This window comes from Diprion similis, chromosome 8, assembly GCF_021155765.1.
Source record: "Diprion similis isolate iyDipSimi1 chromosome 8, iyDipSimi1.1, whole genome shotgun sequence".
Lineage (NCBI taxonomy): Eukaryota > Metazoa > Arthropoda > Insecta > Hymenoptera > Diprionidae > Diprion > Diprion similis.
The window spans coordinates 6,621,584-6,643,560 of NC_060112.1; the positions used below are offsets into that span (position 1 = coordinate 6,621,584).

The 21,977-nt window shown below is 37.0% G+C and overlaps 1 protein-coding gene and 1 long non-coding RNA gene across 2 annotated transcripts in view; both read right to left on the reverse strand.

The window, feature by feature from the left end:
* Nucleotides 1-21,977, reverse strand: part of LOC124408592 (forkhead box protein O) — a 118,821-nt gene that overhangs the window by 73,303 nt on the left and 23,541 nt on the right. The gene's annotated exons all lie outside the window — the stretch shown is intronic.
* On the reverse strand, nt 823-20,362 carry LOC124408593. The gene is made up of 3 exons (XR_006929451.1): nt 20,300-20,362; nt 5,704-5,708; nt 823-834 (listed from the first exon to the last, which is right to left on the reverse strand). It is a non-coding gene; the product is annotated as an uncharacterized LOC124408593 (long non-coding RNA).

A 21,977-nucleotide genomic window follows, 5' to 3' on the forward strand; every position in this document is an offset into this window, starting at 1 on the left:
AACAGGAAAAAGAATGGACTCGATTTTTTGTCTGTCAGGCAGAGTTTTGAATTTGTTTCCTTATCACCAATTTTACCTCCTCGAGTACTCGTAAATCGCGGACACTTCGGTGCGTCTGAAAGGTCCGAGGAGCGAGTATAGGTACATCAGCGACACAGGCAGCATGAGAAACTCGTGCCAAACCTCGATTACAATGTGTAATGCGTAGTGGGCATTGTAACGATTTGGCCTGAACCATTTATGACCCAGTACCTACCGGGACTGTTGATAGTTTGGAATTCGCTTGCTGCTTTACAGCTTACGTTGCAAGGTCATTGATTGACGGAAAAGGAGGAGGAGGAGAAGAAGAAGAAGAACCCAGCATCACCGTCAACCGGCCAACAAAATATGGCGCATTTTGCAGTGTACTCGCGATGCATAATACGCATGAGCCAAAGTTTATTTTAATAATCGTTGCAATGTAAAGTAGTCTCGTAGACGTTCATCTACCCAGAAACAGAGACAAGCCATGCATGCATGGTGGTGAGGAGGCCGAATGAGACAGGCACTTATATAAACACGAGCGGCAAACGTTTTTAGCAAAAATATGTTTTAAACCTGCTTTTACTGCTGCTGCTGCTGCTGCTGCTGCTGCTTTAGCTGACGAAGAAGCCGCGATTCGGCTGCCGCACCTCCTCCTTCGTTACAACCACCACTTCTATACGATGTACCAAACACACTGCGTTCTCATATATACTTACAGTGGAACAAAAGCATCGCGAATATGCACGCGTGAATTCGAGTGTGGTACGTCGGGTTCACTACTGACCCCCTGCCATCCTGCGTTTATAGTATCTTTTTCAGACGCTTGATTCAGGGGTCGTTTCATTTGGTTAACAAATAGTTTTACGACTACGAAGAAGTATGATCGATATAAGTACTCGATATTATCATACGACTATGTAAATTTTATGTGACAAAAAAAAAGAAACTCATGACGATTGTTTCAGATCGATCTGCAATTATGAAGAACAACCGCCGTGAGAGATGCGAAATTTCTCTTACATTCAAGTGTACAAGGTTACTTGTTCCTTAAACTTTTTCCATAAATTCACAGAATCTTCGACCCTTTTATTTAATTTCATTATTACCAATGAAATTTTTCAGAATGAGGAAAAAGTATGATAGAATGTAAGAAAGCTTTTAATCACATAAGAATTAGACAATAACGACAATGAACCCGTCTCTGCTGCGGATTCATAGCCTGCGGAGCAATACCTAATCGGATGTTAGATTACAGTGCGGGGCGTTTAACCGCATCGAGTGAGACACGGTGATTTTTTCCATTGGATTGACAACACGTAATGTAGAGACGACAAAGAGCATTCGCGTGAATGTATAGCGTGAGTGGAATATATAACTCATCGTGGGCGTACAGCATCTGTCCATAGTTACGACGTGACGCGTTATTTCGCAAAATTGCACAGGCCAGTTCCGCAGGCTGTTTCTATTTATACATATTGCACGGCATAGGGGTGCATTCAGAAAATTCTACGCAACCCTTTCGAGGACAGCTGCAGTGTTTACCACAGATGACGGAATAAAATCCAAGCGTCGTAACCATTATACTAAAATCCGGAAAAGAAGCGAGAAGCACAGCTGCAATATGCGACGAACTTTTGCAGCGTAGTAAAAGTAAGGTTAGGTTACGAAAGAACGATATAAGTAACGTCCATCTGATGGTACGTTACGCTTCGTCATGTTAGGTTAGATTAGGCTTAAACGGATCGCTGTCCAAAACTGGTATTCGTAACTGCAAAGTGAACCGAACCACATCCAAGGATCAAAAATAAATATAGAATAGAAAGAAGACTCTCGTTCGAAAGATTGTCCAGACACCCACCACTCATGAGACCACATCTAGGGGTCTACAATACGGTGCACAAAAGGGTACAGTAAGGAGTGTTGGAAAAGACCGATGAAGACAGAGATAGGAGGAAGGCTATAGGCCGAAGGGATCGGGAACGATTTTGAAAATCTGCATACTTCTGCATCGAGGAAGGACAGAAACCAGAAAGGACAGATGTTCGAAGTATAAAAGTGGCCAGAGGCCAACTGCGGCCAACGAGTAGGAGAACTCGGATCGTCCCACGCGACTAACGGCGATTAGGGGTTTATATACCTTGGCGAGCAAACCCTTCCGAGCATTGCAGGAGGCGTCTTTGAACGGCATCAGGGTGACAATGCCAGAACTGAGTAGTTCAAAGCCGACCTCGTCCCTCCGCCCGCGCACCGCCAACTCCTGTGGGAGCGTGGAAAAATGGAAAGAGGAAAACCGATCGTACGAAGCGTGGCGATTCCCACAGGAGAAGAACTGATTATGACCGACACACGCACACAATCCTGCACGTTTCCGCCAGACTTTCCTCGTTCCTTGTAGTCATCGCGGCCCCCCGGTACTCTCTACTTATCCTGTAGACGGGGCAAAAGCTGTTCCGCATTTTGGACAGTGCGATAATGATAATGACGCTGATCGTGATCGATTACCAACCCGACATAATCCCGGGGACATTTAGATGACGACGCCTCGAATTGTATTACCTATACGATATATTAGAGAAAAGGGTTACGATATTAATAATAATGGGTCTAAGCGAAGAAACACATTTTCCCCGTGAGAAACGTCCATGAAGCATTTACGATAATATACGGAGATGAATGATTATTCATTCTTGATGAACGTCACCAAGCGATCGCAATTTTACTTATCATCTTTGAAATTAGATGAATCGTTCTTGCAATTCTGTATCCAAATATTTTTTTATCCCAGTGATCAAACTGATCGCGAAGAGCACTGAAGTAAAAGAATCGCTGTCCCATTAGTTGACAGTTTTCTTAAAAGAAATTTCAAACCCGGATGAACAGTTCCGGGAACTTTTTTTGTTTTATCTTGATTATAATTTTCCTACAAGTCGAATTGGTCAAAAGAATGCAAGCCCGAACCTTGACATATGGTTCGACTTACCCAAAATATGTTAGTCTTTTAACGATTTTCATGGTCACGGTGACATTCCTTTTGACTTATCTTGACCTCAAATCAAGGCTGAGGATAACTTTTACCATATTTTTCATTCACTGTGCAAAGACGAAATATGTGCAAGCACTCAGTGGGCAATACAAGGAACAGACAGACAGAGAGGCAGGCAGGCAAGCAGACAGACAGACAGACAGACATACAGACAGACAGAGTCTACATGCGACATTCGCGGTCTTGACTCTTGCGCAACAATTGAAGTGCACGCGCCGAGGACCGTGATGATATTATTATCAGCACCATCATTGCAATCATCGAGAGTTTCACTCTAGCCACGAACAGTCTCAATTTACGCTGATGTGATATAACGATACTAAATCATCGAGTGTCGCGTACGTATATTTACAAGCATTCAAGTCAAACTGCAATTTAATGTTAGAAGCTATAAGTAGATTAAGTAAAAACGCAACAAAAATTGAAAGAGAAAATGCATTTCTGACAATAGAGGCGAATTTTTCGAAGACTACTATTTGCCTAAACCCATTTTTAATTCCTTTCTTTTTATTTTGCGCAATACGTAGGTACGAAGAGCCAGAATTTATTTATAATATACATATATCTATATATTTATAAAGCCAGAATGTTTCTAAAAAAAATTCGAGGCATGCTTGCTGTAATTATAAACGGGCTAGTATTTAAATGAAAATTCCAGTAGCATAAAGAGAAACGGTCTCTTTCGATTAGCCTTATCGTTGAATTATCTCTACGAATGGTGAGACCGGACACGACTGGCAAGCGAACCAGCGAGCGATGAGCCGACAAACGGACATGACAAATATTGAATTTCCCGAAAAATAAATGAAAAATACAGGCACTGTAAAATGTACAGTGCGGACTTGAATACATAACGAAATCATGGATGCCGAGCCATTGGTAGATTAAAATTTTGAAAAAAGCAAGTGAAAGAAATTACTCTGAAGGTCCCGAAATAATATCGTCTTGTTGTGAGAAATAATGCTACTGATGCGAAACGGCAATAACAATTACGATGATAACAATTGAATGGATCGAGTTATTTCGTCTAATTATGAGATTAAAGGGAGGGAAAAAAATTACAAATCGTTAAATAAATTTAAGGACGTATGCTCGTATGATAAAAAAAAAAAAGAAATTAACTTCTGGTATCCAAAGTCAAAATGTTAAAATTGAAATTTCATAGTACACCGATTTCTCTCAAAAATATCCTACACATTCGTTTGACCTGAGAAAAAAAAATCCTCGAAGTTATCGTGTAAACCAATAAACGATCATTTACCGCAATTTTTCCTCGGCGTTTCTCAATTTACATAAGGTTCTCAATCTTTCGTTTTTCATTCAACATTTCCCCATTCAACGATACACGATCATACTGATACATTTCTGCCATACTTTTCCACGATATACTGACTAAATTAGGTATTACAAATAAACCTATCGACTATCCGCAGTATACAAAAATTTACCACCACAACTCAAGTAGAAATATAGAAAAAAAAAAAAACAATTAAAATAATAAAAATATCGCGTATGTACAATAACATTCAATTCATACGATTCAAGATTTTACGAGATTCTTAAAAATTTTTTAAATGCGCGAAATAAAAACAAGCAAGCAAAAAAAAAAAACCAACCATCCAAAGAACGTAGAATCAAAGATCAGCCGCGAAACGCGACGGGCCTCCGCGAATGTGGAATCTCTTTTTGTTCCGCTACCACGGCTTGCCCCCCTCCCCCTCCCCCTCCCCCTTCCGCGCCCCACCAAATCCACGTTTAGAGGTGGAAGTGGTGAGGTGATCCCGCGTTCAGTCAGCGGCGGCGGCGGCGGCGGCGGCGGCGAAATAACTCGTGACGTCACGCGCAACCTTGAGCACCGACCTCGGACAACGCGGCTGGCGAACGTGCGAGGTTTGCCCCCCTCCGCCCCTCGTTACGTCCTGACTGGGAGGGCGGCGGTAACGACGCGAGGAGACACGTGGGGGGTGGGGGGTGGGGGGTGGGGAAAGGGGAAAGGGTGGTGGGGGTGGGGGCGAGGGCGACGAAGAGCGGCTGTCTGCAGTCAGTGCAGCAACACGCGCAGTATACGTAAATGTACGTACACGCACACGCACACGACACATATCTATGCATACTATATACATACTACGCGTACCAAAATACCTATAACTGCCACTAAAAGATGGGTGTATAAATATCGATATCGCTTCGCACTATATATACATATAACTTGTATCTAATTGGCGGTAAAGATCGTGAGATCATCGGGTATATATAACTTGAATACTATACGTCGTACTATAATGTTTATATATATATATATACAATGTATTACTATAATTCAGGTTTGTATGTGTGTACGTATATTATTTGCATGTATATTGTATGTAATATGTGTGCATGTGCGCGGAGAGAAGTCACTTCAATTAATAATAGTCGGTTTGGGCAGTCCCCGTACCCCCTCGCCCCTCGCTCGCCACTTACTTCCGCATGCTGCGCTATTATTTGTATAGGTGGAAACGACGACAATCAGTCCCGAAAGATGCTTCGGACAAATTACTACGTACGTGAGTAAGTATGTATATGGATACATGCGTCACGTTGAGGAAATACATTCGCGAGTTATTGTACACGCAATCGTGTGTTGAGGTAGGTACATATCCTAATTAAAAATCCAGGTATGCGTATATATGCGTTAGACATTCTTGGATTTGGATTTGAAACATTAACGGAAGTCCATTGTGAAAAAAATCTTGATTGAAATCTTGATCATTGAATTTCATTTTTCAATAATTTTCAAAACTTTCCCGAAATCGATACGAATCGCGGGACACGTTCACAGGAGCGAAGGAGGAAAAAACCTGGGACATCCGGAAAATTTCAGGACATTCGGAAGATCCGGAAAATCCGCGTGACATCCGGGTTGTTCGATAGAGAGAGGGAGAGAGAGAGAGAGAGAGAAAAAAACCTGGACGTCCAGAAATTTCCGAGCATCCGCGAAAACGACAGAAAAAAAATTCCCACAAAAATTTTCAGTCGGAACGATTTTTCATCGTTCAAATTCGTCGGAAGAAATTGCGTCTAAGATGCTTAAAAATTGTCGAGAACAAGTGAAAAAGGAAGAACAAAAAAAAAATAATCGGAAGAAGAAGAGAGAAGAAGGAAATTGGAAAAAAAAAGAAAGAAATTATTTGCAACTACGCCAAAATCCCGTCTGATATGAACGCACATGCGTACGTTATGCCAACGCCACGCAACGCAACGACCGAATGGCCTGAAGTAGAAGGTATGTATGTACATGTGGGAGAGTCGTTTGCGACCACCAGGGGAGGCTTCCGATGTCTGGTCGATCGCTATCGCCGTTCAAGGTACATACTTACCTTACAGCCAGTAATACATGGAACTGGTATAACTGTAGCGACTTGTAACTGACCAATAGAGTATGAAATTCATTACGATATACGAATGAGTATATGTAGGATCAATCAGTCGCGTCGTCTTCGTTAGGTGAAAGAAATAAGCGCGAATGACAGACGACGACGACGACGACGACGTGTACGGACAGATACGTATCGAGCAATGTGTATAAAAAACGCACTTGAATAATCATCGAATGCTAATTTCAGCGTATAAAAAATTTCTCGCTTCGACCCGTACTGAATTTATTATGCAGCAACGTTTCGTCTCCGTGCCGTGCTAGGTTGATAGATAGAGAAAAAAAAAAAAAAAAAAAAACCACACTCATATTCATCAATTTACTTATGATATACAATTTGAGAAACGATTTACGGTACCTACATATGAATTCACCCGGCAGATCCATCCACATGCACACGTTTGCTCACGGCGTCTCAACTTTACGATTATTTATACACGCGAAGGAAAAATATGCGTTGCAAAAATTTAGCAAAGTCGTGTAGACTCTATAGTCATTATTTCCTGTTCTTCTTTTTTTTTCATCGTTTCAAGATCTGTTCTTCCTCATTTCGTTTTCTTACTTTTCCTTCTATCTGGCTCGTCGCAATCGATCCCTACCGTTTGACGGGCACGAAATGAAAAAAAAAACAAATAAAAAACGAAGAGTTGAGAAGACGCTGTACATAATTGAACTGAATAAATAATAAAATAATTAACAAAGAATTATTAACAATCGGAAGAAAAGCATCATTTTAATTTCTTCTAATACGGTATAGAATAAAAAGTACACAAAATAATCCGCAAAATCGTCAATTCACGCGAACTAAGTAATTATACGATGTATACTTTTATGCATAAGTGTGTGTGTGTGTGTGTGTGTGTTAAATAGATACAACAAACACATACTCATACCTATAATAATAAAGTATAAATAAATATTTAGTAAACATATATTATCAATCACCTGATGGAAGAGAAAAAAAAAAAATATATATATTGCGGCGCGTTTGACAATATGAACGGGTTAGCATCCCCCTCTCTTTTTATTTTTCCATAACTCGAGCTACTTATTTAATCTACTCTAGAGCTTACAGAGACACTACGAATGTATACATATTATACACGTTTACACATGAATACGTATGTTATACGAATAATTTGGCTGGTGGGGAGCAGGGTGGGGGGAGGAGGGGGTTTGGGGGGGGGGGGAGGGGACTAGAAAATAAGAGAGGAGAAGGTTTGAGGGGATTCTCGCGACGTCGCTGCTCTGTCACCTTGGGTTTCGTTGGCGTAGGTCGTGGCCGTTCGGTTTAAACGTTGCACACACATACATACCTATATATAAAATACGTTGCATTGCGATATGTGTAATTCGTAAACACATATGCATTCATAAGTGTGTGTGTGTGTGTGTGTGTATATATGTATCGATAATGATCTATGACACGCTGTACGACAAACAAACACATTCATATTACATACAATATGCATATATATATATATATATATATACACCAATCATTGTAAATAAATGAAACAAACCAGCCGCACCCCCGCCCCGCCATAAAAAAAAACAAAAAAAAAAAAAAAAACCAGAAGTAGAGGGGAAAAAATTGCACTCAGGCGGGACGCCATTACCGGCAACGCGACGATGATCTCGATGAACCAGGGAAGCCCCCCCCCCCCCGCCCTCGCCCCCTCGCGACGACGACGGCGACGTCCAAACGGTACAGTTTAGACTTTGCTTACCGCGTTACGTAAGCACTGATCCGTCTGTCCCACACCCGTCCAGCCATACATCCAGCCCCCCCCCCCCCCCTCCCCATCCCCACCTACCACCGATACCATCCCATTATCCTAACTCGTCGGCTAGCCGCCAGTCGACTTTACGGATGCACATTCATACGAAATACCTATAAGCCACACACACATACATATTGTGTATATATATATATATATAATATAAGAATATAGCTTCTAAGCAAAGCTAATAAACTCTGAAAGTGACCCCCGGGTACGAGAGAGAGAGAGAGAGAGAGAGAGAGAGAGAGAGAGAGAGAGAGAGAGAGAGAGAGAGAGAGAGAGAGAGAGAGAGAGAGAGAGAGAGAGAGAGAGAGAGAGAGAGAGAGAGAGAGAGAGAGAGAGAGAGAGAGAGAGAGAGAGAGAGAGAGAGAGAGAGAGAGAGAGGTAAAAAGAGCGACTGGATATCCGGATTTCGGATTGTGTGGCACAGTGGGCGTTGCGATATTCTGACTCGATCGCCATCATAAAGTGATATTTCTGTACACTTTTTTATACAATTTGTAAAAGACACCCCCATCCCCCAGGAGAGGGTATAATTTTTTTTTTTAATTCTTAATAAACACAGAGTACAATGAATTAATAATGAAATCGTTTAAAACGCGTGACAGTTGAAGAAGATGGGAGCGTAAAAAGTCGGTGATTCATCGATTTTCACATATTTTAAACGTAATCAATGTACCAAGAATCCCGTACAGAATTAGGTTACGTTAGGTCATGTTTCTAAACTTGGAACGTTCGGCGCCGATTTCGCGCTACTAGGGAGAGAAGGAAAAAAACGTAACAAAATCAGTATAAGTTAAAAAAATGTATGTATAAAAAAAGTGACATTGTACGAAAATGAATCGATTGAACGGATTACTTGTATATCGTAAGACTCTCTAAACTATTTTTGCGTTCTACTCTCTACACCCTGCATGTAGGTAATATAATCTATTTATGGAGACGTACATCCACATCGTATATATCACACACGTGTATTTGCATATAGCGGAAGATGGTTGAAATTTTTGCGTTTACCAAGCTCGAAACGAAAAAGAATTGCGGGGGGGTGGGGGTGGGGGGGTAGGGGAGAAAAAAAATAAACATACAAGTTTGACCGATCAAAGGTCAGGCGGCTTTTGCGCTGCAGCAGGCGTACAATACATACACATTTCACAGTTAATAATATTTATAATATTTCACAGTATATGTGCATGTGTGTATATACATATATATATGTATATTAATAATACGGCGATATGCAATAATGTTGCAATTCCTCACGCAAATCAATTGCGTTTTTCGCTAGTGTTCGTCTTTCCTGAATTTAAAACACACTTAAGTAATGAAGTGTGATAATTTTTCCTGGAACAAAACGCAAAGTGTGAGAAAAAAAAAAAAATAGAAATAGAAAACAAACTTGGAAAAAAAAAAAAAAAAAAAAAACTGCGAGTAAACAAAAATCAACGTCCCTTCGACGTAACTTTTTGCTTTTTCTCTCGGATCTATCATATTAACGGAAAATATTTGTAAAATAACGAAAATTATTGCGAAAAAATTCTCGTGTACAATTGAGTAATTTTATAATATTTTCAATTTTATTTTCGTCACCGACATTTGCCACGCATGCATCTCTATCTGTGTGTATAATATTCTCTATTTGCGATCTTATTAATTATACACGTGGACAGACGCATTTGCATTAGGTGTATGAGGTAAAAATCATTGACACCAGTCAACGATACTTGTGGTTTATATTGTACACATATTTATAGACTCGAGGAGGAGAGGAGTGCGGTGAAGAGAGACTTTATACTACTCGCGAATGTTTGTTTGGCGCGCAAAACCTGTCGATAGGACAGCCCGCAATCATCACCGAAGTGATAACGCTTAGTCCTCCTCTCCCCGCGTCTATAATCCATCGCGCAGTCTCTCTTTCTCTCTCTCTCTGTTTCTCTTTCTGTGAATTGCGAAAGCAGTAGCGTTCGATGTTTATTAATTCCCCGCCAGTCTCGTCGTACGAAACGCAAAAATCGACGGTGGTCATAACATCAAATCCTCTGTAGAGTTTACAAAATCACCTTACAACTAGATTGATCGGCACAAACCGCGTAATACGTATGCAAATATATATTGCGGGGGGGGGGGAGAAAAAAAAAAAAAAAAAAAAAAAACACGTTTCCAAAATTTCGTTTCTCGTAACCTCGACAAGGTCAGACCCTCATATTTTTTGTTTAGTCCGAAATTTTTCTAATATGTATTAGGTCCTCGAAAACAATTCGTGAATCAATTCGTGTTATTTTTACAAGAAGAAGAAAAAAATCTCGATCAATGACTGTTTAACATTGTAATAAAAAGCCCGCGTTGTAAAATCTGAAGAAAGAAAAAGTACCAAAAAATACTGCATTTTACTTTAGATTATTTTACCACAATAGGTACACACGATGTGGTAAAAGATCTCTCTCTAGGTGTCTGGATACCTACAACATTTTTATATTATACAACCAAAACGCGAAAAATTAACTATGAATGTGAATTATGTGAATATTATAGCTGTAATATGCAAGTAGGCGTTCATAATCATCATCGTCGTCGTTATTATTACTGTTATTATTAAATGTACATATATGCATACATCCGTTGAGATTTCAAGTGTTTTCAATCATTACCAAAAATTTTATCCGACGCACGATCCATCGGGCTAATTATAATTAATTCCTTTTCGTTAGGTTAATTAATGAAAGTAAAATAAAAGAAAAAAAAAACATATGTGTGTATATAATATGTATATATATATATATATATGTATATATATATTAAGCTTCTTTTCAATTAGATATTTTGTTTTGTTTTTCTTCTACTGATACGCAACAAAATAAATGCAAAATACCATCCGCATGCTGCGGTAATTACGTTACACGAGAATTTGGAAAAGTGTTGCACGATGTGGCGGCAAACGTCGCGTCAGCGAAAAAGAGGAGGGGGAATGACAACGCAGCAGCAGCAGCAGCAGCAGCAGCCTAACCCGAAATCACCTTCGGTTGACGTAGGTCGTGCACAAATCGTTTCCCCGCCGTCTTCACACGCGCGCATAATACAATCATGTGCATGTAGGACGTAGGTGTACATACATACATGTGCATTCATCAAGCCGCGTTCGCCAAGATACCTCTGCGCGCATCCATGCGTTTACGTATGTACGTACATACGTATACATTCCTAGGTCAAGAACCAGTCTACGAATAGAAATAACAATGATGATGTGATAATGTTTCGTATTTTATTTTTGCAATTAGCGAGAAACTGATTGATTCGCTGACCGATTGATTCCTCGTATATTTTCGCCTTTCTTTTTTGCTTTTTTGCTTTTGTTTTTTTTTTTTTTTTTTTTGTTTTGTTTTTCCTTTTTCTTCACGCGAGTTGTAATTTTGCGGCGAAGAAGACAGAGAAGAAGAATAAGAAGATGAAAAAATTTACATACGTGTATACGTGTATACGTTTAAACGTCAGAATTTAATACCTACATTCAATTGGATACGTATGATAATATATTTTATTATACGACTAATATAATTCGACAAGAGCCTTGAATTGTAGAAGGGAGGAAAATTTATTGTTTAATTTTTTAGATAGGTAGGAGACCTTGAACTTTTCAAACATCCGGTGTATCCACATGTAAATTAAATAAATAATTACATACACACATGCATGTGCGTTATACGTATAATTACGTACGTATATAGATATATGTAATATGAAATATGAAAGGTAATTTATGAAACAATATATTCACCTATGTAGGTATACAATTATGCATGTACGCATAAGACTGTACGTTGTGTACTGAAAGTATGTTTTAAGACTGGGGCAACAATAAAAAAAAATGAAAATAAAAAAAAATCAGTAACCAAGAACAGATTTCAGGGATCGTACTATAGCATTGGAAAAATCCTTTGTAAGTGTCATGATCAGCCGGTGAATAACAATAAGTTGGCGTGGAAAGCCCCATACACATACACACACACACACACACACACACACGCACGTTATACATTATCTCACTCTCTCTCTCTCTCTCTCTCGACATATGCGTATTCCATTCTTCCGATTACATTTCAGTTTAATTATAAAATAATGACGAAAATCATATTAAACGTAATAAAAACCAAAAGAATCACAACAAAGAAATAGCCGCTAAACACATAAGTAAATAATAAATATCTCGCGAAAAGTTAGCGCTGTGGTCTTGGATTTTTGGCAGTTATGTACGTATACATATACATATATATATACATACAATACTTCGGTTTATTATACACACTCTACGCGCATTTTAACACAAAACTGCGACAACAACGACGACGACGACGACGACGACGCGTCTTTGATTCGCTGCCAACGACAAGTTTTTTTACACTAATTGCGCAGCCACGCTGGTACGTACAAATGTACGTACGGATACATAAATACATGCATATATACATACGTAGAGTGGAATATACATACAATATTAAAAAGGCAAAATGATCGGTAAAATGTATCACACGAGATACAATTTCTTTAGTCCTCCATTCCCTTTTTTTTTTTTTTTTTTCGACAACCCGGAGTCAAAAACGAAAAGAAAGAATGGAAAAGTAAAAATTCAAACAAAACAATATACCGTCTGATATGAAATGTCTGATAAACGGAATCGACGCTGCTATTATTATTATTATTATTATTATTATATCCTTGTTATTCAAATCGGTTATAACGACGAACGAAGATAAGCAAAGTAAGAATTGCTTAGAGATAAGAGGAAAAAAAAAAATCACAAGAATTAGCGTTACGTTCGTATGTGAGGTTAGAAGAAAAAAAAGAGGGGGAAAAAAAAATCATCGTCACCTATGTACACATAAAAACACATGTACCCCGCGTCAATTGATATTCCAATTAACCGCATTGCGTAATGGACACATATATGCATATATAATATGTATAAATTTTATATATATACACACACACACACACACGTAGAGCGGAAGCTGCGACACGACTGCGAGTTGACAATATATATCGAGGTCATCAAATAGTTACCGCGTAACTGTACCACTCCACACGTTCACTCTGATCCCCATTCAAATATAATGCATAATATATACCTACATGATGAAATTTTACACAATATCTACCATTTTTTCGTCTCCCCCTCCATCCTCATCTCTCTCTCTCTATCTCTTTTTTTTTCATTTTACTCTTCATTTTACTCCACCTGTTTTCATATCTAACTTGACATTTATTTTATCTCATCCCTTGTCTTCAAACTACCATCGTATTCTCCACTGTAATCTACTTCAATTTCTTTTATTTGTTTTTTTTTTTTTTTTTTTTTTTTTTTATGTTACCTATTTCAAATTATCTTTTCTGTCTGCCGCCTTGCTTTTCCTGTTTTTGTATTTGCTGTATCCTGTATTAATTTTCTGTCATTATGTACTGGGCCAACATTGCTATAGACATGATAAACTTCTAATTACCTATCCATCTCTATCTCTATATATACATATATATATGTTGTATATGTATAATATATTGAATATATGTTGTGCGTAGATAAACGCAATATTCTCCTTCGTATAACGCATTCAATTTTTAATTCTCTTCAAATTTTGACAGTTTCCCGGACCTTGGGGCCTCTCGCACGGCGGTTTTTTCCTTGTAAAATGTTATTACAAAGACAGAAATTTCATCGAAGAAAGATAAGAATATATCCCCATAGTTGCTTATTCTTTGATTGTTATAAAAGTACTGATATACTCACGTTATGATGTGTGCGTATAATTGTTATACGGATATATGTGTGTCAAACGATGATCGACATGATCGTGGAGAGAAGAATAACGATTCATTTAGAAAACAACTCACCTGAAACATAAAAAATGAGAAAGAAAATTAGATTAATACAGTAGATGGATCGGTTGGGGAAAAAATGTAGACAAAAGTTTGTTCAAGAAAAAAAAACATGACAAACTTCAACGAGGACGAGAAAAAACATACGTGCGCGCGCACATGTGTGTGTGTGTAATAAAAAATTGAAGAGTGAAAAATATTAAAGGCTTTGCATACAACAGAGAAACAAGAAAAAGCAGAATCGATAATTAAATTTGACCTGTAATTATTAATTAATTGTCGGCGTCAGCCGAAGAAAACGCTTTTTTCAAAAAAATTCCGTTTTTTTTTTCAAGGTTCCGCACGTAACAAAAAAAAAATTTGATTGATTTTATTTCTGGTTTTTTACAAGGTAAAGAAAAATCCAAATATCAGGGTTCAATTTCATTGCGATTCAAGACAAACCGAGCATCGTTCGTAATTCGAACCAAGAATTTACGCTGCGATTCAATTAAAATATATTTACATACAAAACTGCTTGAAATTTGTGTCAGTTTGCTCAAACCCTAAAACTCATTACAACAAACTAAATATTTACCTCAGATATGATGAGTAAAAAAACTGTAAGAATCAACAATTAATTTGTTGAAACTAGTACAAAGTTTCACACAGCAAATTGAGTTCAGACCCGATTTCATGGTCATCTAACTCTGAAAATCTATGATCCGGACGCAAAAATTCCCAGAATTTCAATGGAGGTCTCGAAAAAAAAATTTTTTTTCCTTACGGAACCTTGAAAAAGCAGTATTTCTTCGAATAAAACGTTCTTTTTTTTTCGCACCTGGCGGTGTACTCGTAACTGGCGGATTGTGCAATGTGTACAAGAGAAGGCACACTAGCAGCTAGGGAACGCAACAAGTTGCCCATTCGAAGCCCTGGCCTACCCCACACGATTCTAACGCTTGCCGGGGTTGCTTGGCAATTTGCGTTGTTGTTGTTATTATTACTACTATTATACGTCTATGAGTAGTATACTGTATACGTACAGTCACTTTCGTAAAAACCTCGTCCCTCGTTTCCTTTGAAAATTCATTTTGATATATTATAATATATAACATGCGTATATAGAATATTTTGCACGAGAAAAAAAAACACACACACACACATGCATAAGATAATAAGAATATTCTATTTTAATATGAAAATATCGTTACTATTATAATTATTATTATTGTTATTATAATTGTTGTTTTTAGATTATTAATTCATTTCGAAATTGAGATAATTTATATCCCACATTATTATATCGATTAATAATTGAAAATGTACAACAATCGATCTTTATTTGAAAACGGTGTTTCTCTTCTCACGCAGCGGGGAAGCGGCCCTGTTGAAAGCGTGAACTGTAAAATAAAATAGTAGAAAAAAAGAAAGAAAAAAAAAAAAAAAAAAAAACAAGAGACGAAGTGAATAAAGTAGAAAAATAGAAATATGAATACAAGTATTTGTTTAAGAACTTAATATCCATGTGATAAATGACGAAGAAAGAAATGAGGAAGGAGGGGAGGAAGAAAGATAGGGAAAGAAAGTGGCGTGAGAGTGAGACGGTAAAAAGCCGCATCTCCGTAGAGACCAGAAGCGCCAAACTACGACAATCGAAAGGGAGGAAACCCGGAAGGCTTTTTCTGCGGTATAACTTGATACATGCAGGTACACGTTCGTTATCTGCGGTGAGGAATACGTTCATCCGGCTTGCTTGACAAGACTTGTCCAACGCGTAAGTATAGAACGTGTTTACAGTAATAACCTGCCAATGCACACTGCCCGACTTTGCCTTTGCCGCGACTATGAGACACGTGCCCACTTCCGGAAATATAGAAGAGAAGGCAAGCATATATATATAGATATTATATACCCGCAGGTGGTGCAAAATGAAAATTTCAAAGAAAAAAACGTAAAGAGAGGAAAAAACATTCTGTTATAATGTAAAGAAACTAGGGATGTACGATTGATGAAGCGATCCTAGAATTTCATCGATACTTTTCCAATTGATCGAAAGGATGATTGACTGAAGGGATCGATTAATCAAAAAAACTGATCCGTTTAAAGAGCCGATAAATCAATAGATGCAAATCAATCGACAAAAACGAGCAAATTTTAAGGGTCGAATAATCGAAATGACGATAATTTTGCCAGGGCGGACTAATCGTAAGATGATTATTTAATGAGCAGATCAATCGACTAAATTATGAGTATAGAGACCGATTATTAAAGGTATAAAAAAGAAAAAAATAGGTTAATTAAAAAGGCCGATCGATGGGAAAAAAAACTGTTAAAAATGGGCAGATTTATCGAGAAAAGGATTAATTTGAATTAAAGATTATTTCGATCGAAAAACAGATTGATAAAAAAGATGATCAATCGAAGGGACAGATCGGTCGAAAAGACGATTAATTTGAAAGGCCGATTGATAGAAAAAAAAAACACGATTATTTGGATAACGATAACTCGAAAACGATAGTCTGAAAGAATATCAATTGATCGCAGCACCCGAGCTATTAAAACAGAACCTTACCCTAATCTAGTTCAACCAATCGTAACCGCCATAACCGACTAATTTCATCGAAATGACAAAAGTGAAATAGGTCTTTGGTGGGGGGATTACATTTTTGTCGCGTCGAAATCATATTCAAGCAACACGGATCAAATCAGAATTCTTCTTCTTCGCTCTCTTTTTCAAATTCAGACATCGTTTCCAAACAATAAATAAAAAAGCATATAAATATATATTACACGACACTAAAAATTGACCGACGAATGAATTGAAACGCAAAACCGAGTTTCATACTTGAGATAAGAAAAATCGCTCTCGCGATTCAAGTTCGATCTCTGCCACGTATAAAAGAGATAAAATATAAGATATATATATATATACACAAGTATACATATGTCGTACGAAATAAGTCCCAGGAGATGAGCGCGGCGACGACGGGGGGGGAGGAGATTTCGACGAGCCTCCGAGGTACGCGACACGCACGCGGCTTTGAGTAGCGCATTATGTAATCATTATCGAGTCAGCCGTTGCGAGAGTGATACTCGTACGTGTATGAAGAAGAGAGAAGTAGGCGCTAATAGCCGTTTCAAACTTGATGTACAATCGGCCCGAATTCCAGGAACAAATAACGAAGGTGTTAAAAAAAATAAGGTCACCATATTATGTTAACAATATTAACAAGGAGGGTTGAAAAGAGAGAAATTCTAATTTCGATTGTTATTCGCTGAGATTTTTTAGAACTTTTTTTCTCCATCGTTGCTTACAACATCTTAAATTATTATATTTAACAATATTGTAAAATAAACAGGCTACATTTCACATTTATTTGATAAATTGTATAACAATTGTAGTTAGGAATAATTTAAAGTACAGTTGTACAGCTGTTACAAAGATATTTGTGTAATAATCAATAAAAAATGAGTGAAAACTTAATGCTTTTCATCAATTATTACACAATTTATGATTGAAAATTACCAAGACTCGCGGTAAGCGCAAAAACAAAACGAAACGAAACATACGGAAGGAAAAAAAGAAACTTTTGATCTTCTATAAAGAGAAATAGTATAGAAAATTGATCGATTATAATCGATAACCAATCGCTGAATCAATCAATCAATCAATCAATCAATCAATCAATCAATCAATCAATCAATCAATTACAATGATCGTTGAAAGATTAGTTTATTGGACAGCAATACACCTCGTGCATACGTAAAATATAATATAATAATAGTATAAATTCAATACTCGACAGCCACGTTGTTAATTCATATACATGTACCTATATTTAAATATAATATTTTTCAGCTTTTGAAAGCATGGCAACGGTGTCAGTATGTATTATACTCGGTTGATAACCCTTCTGGAGAGTTTCGAGTTGATAACACTTATCAGAGTGCCAGAGAGCCAGAGAAAGAGAGAGAGAGAAAATCCTCCGCCGCTCTCCACAATCATCATTATATACAATATGTATATATATACATAATATATAATGTATAACATATACAATATACATATATACATATTATTATATATAATACCAATGGTGAAATCTGTACAATATACGTACGTAATATGAAATGTGCAGGAAATGTATCGCGGAAATTGCCAACAGTTATAAAAAAAATTTTACAATCAATATTCTTCACTCGTAGAAAAAAATTTTCTATTCATTTTCTATTGCTACCTAATCTCAAATAATCTTTCACTTATCTATGCACCTGATTGAATGTAATTATTTTATTTCATTATTTTCACGGGGCTTGAGAGGGTGGAAAAAAATATATGTATATATGTATATATATATATATATATATATATATATATATATATATATATATATATATATATATATATATCGGTACATACGTGTGTGTAATGTATATACATTATACCTACACATATGGACACCATTATATAGACGTAATATCTGACACAGTTAGATCGGTCACGTATCTCGTTAGATTACAGACAATTTTATTCCTTCGTGTATGTAGATATACTATACATACATACATATATATATATAGATACGAAATATAGATACAGAATAAAAAGAAAAACGAATTCAGAGATAGTTTAATAATACTAGTTGTATTATAATATATTATCATTTATTTCTGCAGCTACACATAGTGAAAAACGCTGCCCGATACTTCTCCCTGCAATAATTATAATTATCGAAACTTTTTGTGTTATCTAATGTTTAAAATTTTTTTTCCATCACATTTTGATTAATCGCATACAATCATAAGTCCGGTTAAAGATATCTTAGTTTTTCTTTAAAACCTATTTCTAGTACTATTCTCAAATACCACACGACACATTATCACACGGATACACCTAAGTTACGGAGACCCTCCTAAGAAACGTTTTGGTTATTCAACGCTACGTGCAGCGAGTGTACGATATAAAAAGTATGTGTATATAGAAACTGACGAAATAAAACCTTGTGGCCGTATCGTGCCTGGCTTAACACACAAGTCGGTTTAGATCAGGCCAGGTTAGGTTAGATTAGGTTAGGTTAGGTTAGGTTATTTCACGTAAGGATAGGTGGGTATTCATGAAAGGTACGCCTGGAGTGAAAAACGGCCTTGCAGGTAGGCTCCCCCCGGCCCTTAGCTCAATATCGTCTAACCAAACAAACGCGACGAACGCGTCTTCGTTTGCATGTCATTCGTAAATGATCGAAAATCTCACCGTCCTATTCTTATTTGTAAAAATAAGAAAAATAATTTCGTTTTCTTTCCTGCAAAGAATGACAACAATCAAAGATCGTATTATTGAAACCGTAACAAAAAAAGAACTGTTACGTGATAAAATTATTTACAATTTCGTTAAAAAATCGTCGATACAGTAGAAAAATGAAAAATGTAAAAAAGAACTTAAAAATTGACGAAAAAATCGAGGGATGAGAGGAAAATTAGGTTTCTATATATATGTGTATTAGGGTGGTCGTCATATGAACGATAACGTTGGATGGACATAAATCGGCTTGAATTGTAAAAAAAAATTGCTCTCTAATTTTTTCACACTTTTATTCTCACCCCTTGGTCCAAACGAGTCGTGAGTCTTTTTTTTCATTTAGTATATTATTTTAAAATCATTTTTCAAGCTATACATATAACGTCGTATTTCAGACTTTTTTTTTTTTAATCTTAGCTGAACTTCGAATCGTCGTTAGTTTCGATTGTAGAGGAATTCCATTTTAGTTCTCAAGAATTGAATTGCAAGAAAAAAAAAAAAAAAAAAAAAAAAAAAACGACCAGCAGGGAGACTCAGGGCTCGAAATAAAAAAGTGAAGAAATTGAAGATTCATCGAATTGAAAAAAATAAACCATTTGAGGACCACTCTAATGTGTATGTATACACACAGAGTGAGTAACTAACGGTCGAATGACACAACGCGCATGCGCTCTAAAATTATAGAACAAAAGCAGTTGTTCTGTCAGGTTGACCAACCGTCACAAGTTCAGATCCAAGATCGCGGCTACGTATGTAACCTAAAAAATGTTTCTCTTCCTGACAAAACAACTGCTGATGCTCTAAAATTTTAGCGCATGCGCGTTGTTGAATCATTCGACCGTTAGCTGCTCGCTCTGCATACCTCCATATACGTACAACGTTATGTATACATATAGCTACAGTGAGTTTCTCTATCTGCGAAACGATGCGAGCGCCTTATTCAAGCAACCGGATTTACAGCCTCACCTTCAGGTTGAGCATCTTATTTTGCCACAGTCGTTCTAAATGTTCGACAACTATACGAGTATCATTTGTTGCAACAACCTTTGGGATGGCCGTGGCGAGAGGAATATGATGATTGATGATCAACTCGAACACGAGAGCTGTAACTCCGGTTGCTTGACTAAGGCGCACGCATCGTTTCGCAGATAGAGAAACTCACTGTATATAACGCTGTTGCACGTTGGCACATTTGAATTTCATAGGAACTCTTAATTTTGATTCCAGTGTGTCCGGATTTCAACCAAATTGAAGTTCTATGTTATATTAAACTAATGGCGTCGGTTTATTATATCTCCCGATGTGAGATATAGAATTGTTTAATATAATCGTAACAATGACAAAATTGAATCATCGACGACGCTTCGTTTAAACAACATAAAGATGAGCGAAAAACATTTTCCAAAAAGATTTAAATATACTCAAGTTTATAATATTTTGCAAGTCGTTTCAACCACTTTTCTGTTGTTTTCTTTCTCTTTCTCCCTGTCTACTTTTTTTCTTCACCAAATTGACGGGCAAATAACAATAGCTGGAAAATAATGAAAATTAAAAAAAAAAAACACAAGCTCCAGTCTTTTTCAGTAAGAATAATAATAGCAATTGTAATAATAATAACAATAACAACGTATGTTCGCAGTGCCTAATTTTTCACATATAAAACCGAAATAGAAAAATGTATTCTTTGTAACTGACGATGATATTGAGTTACCAAAAAAATAAAAAAAAATTATTATCGAAAATCTTGTACAATACGATAAAATTATTCATACATTATAATGACGATTTGGCTCAAAATAAAAAATTTATAACGCAGAAAAAATGACTATCGCCTCCGTAACGCCGAATCTCTTGCTTTTGCACACATGATCGTGATAATACCGTGCAAAAATTAATTTGTGATAATTATTATTCGATTTCCTGGTACTTTGTTTAACTCTGCTAATAATTTAGTACCTACATAGTATAATTAGAGAACAAGAATATGAATTATATTGAAGTTAGTATCGTTATCTTAACGATTCATGCTGGGAAGAAAACAGTTAATCCGCGATTTTGGAATCGTCTGAAATTCAGTAAACTGTAGTAAAATAAAACGCACTCATCTTTCAAAATCTTACTTCCTTCAAAATCATTACGAAATTATTGAAAATAGTGATTCTTTCCCAATGTTTCGTTACGATAACGTTCGTAACTTCAACCTGGTGACTATGAAGCGGAGAAGAGTTATCGATAATGAAGAAAGAGAGAGAGAGATATAGACAGATTCGACGTATGGTTACATGATACATGTATACTCTGATATGCATACAATATCTGCGGGTACTCGGTAAGTTTGTCATGTACATCCGTTATATAAGCGTAGGTACTCTGCGGTGTCGAGGAGGGTCAGTATTGGACAGACGGAAAGCCGCAATTCCGTGTGTGTGTGTGTGTGTGTGCCTATGCATATCTCTGCGAGACGGGGAAGAAGCAACCGCTGCACTGCGGCCAAGCTGATATTCGACGACGATGACAATAAAGATAGGAAAATTCTGTTTGACCAGCGGTAATCATTATTAGTTCACT